The 804-nt window shown below is 32.6% G+C and overlaps 1 pseudogene; it reads right to left on the bottom strand.

Annotated features, from left to right (window-relative positions):
* Nucleotides 1-342: 342 nt before the first annotated feature.
* On the bottom strand, nucleotides 343-442 carry LOC122096918 (annotated as a pseudogene).
* Nucleotides 443-804: the final 362 nt, after the last annotated feature.

Here is an 804-nt window from a genome sequence, read left to right as displayed (position 1 = left end):
CTTGGACATTTACCCAAATGTTCACAAACAAGAGCACACTAAAGCTACCAGCACGACTATGTTTATTGTAGCCTTATTTACCATAGCTAAGATATGGAACCAACCCAGATGCCCCTCAGTAGATGAATGGATCAAGAAAATGTGGTATATATACACAACGGAATTCTATGCCTCCATCAGAAAGCATGACATTGCCCCATTTGTTAAGAAATATAAAGGCCTTTCTAAGGTGAAGATTTAATACACTGATGTCAAACTATTAATTATATGAATTATGTGTATTTTTACTTGTAATTTTGTAATCAATTTTTAATGTTTTTCATTTCTTGCATGTGAAGAATGAAAAATTTGGAATACTTCACAAATTTTCATATCATCCTTGTGCAAGTGCCCTGTTAATGTCTGTATTGTTGTAATTTGGGTATACATGCTGCTGAAGCATATAGTATCCTCTAAACTAAATAGTTAATGTTGCAATCTTTATACAGGGTTATATCCTTGGGTGCCTATTTGTTACAAGGAAACCTTATTGTTTCTAACAGTGCTATTGATCTTATTTCCCTGAAATTCTGTGAATAGTGGAAAAATTATATTGTTCAGTCCATTGCTCACATTTACAATTTTTTGTCAATTACTATTTTAAATATTTTCCATTTTGGATTTGATTGTACTTTCAAGTATTTATAGCTAGGTCCAAAGGTGATGGCTGTTTCAAGTATTAATTTATCCAACTGAGTTAGCTCTGTGGAGCTAATGGATTCAAAGTAAGCCTTGCTTAAGAGCTACTTCTAAACTTCTGAAGTT

This window comes from Dipodomys spectabilis, unplaced genomic scaffold (genome assembly GCF_019054845.1).
Source record: "Dipodomys spectabilis isolate Male_0828 unplaced genomic scaffold, ASM1905484v1 ptg000402l, whole genome shotgun sequence".
Lineage (NCBI taxonomy): Eukaryota > Metazoa > Chordata > Mammalia > Rodentia > Heteromyidae > Dipodomys > Dipodomys spectabilis.
This window is presented reverse-complemented; position numbering and strand designations above follow the sequence as displayed.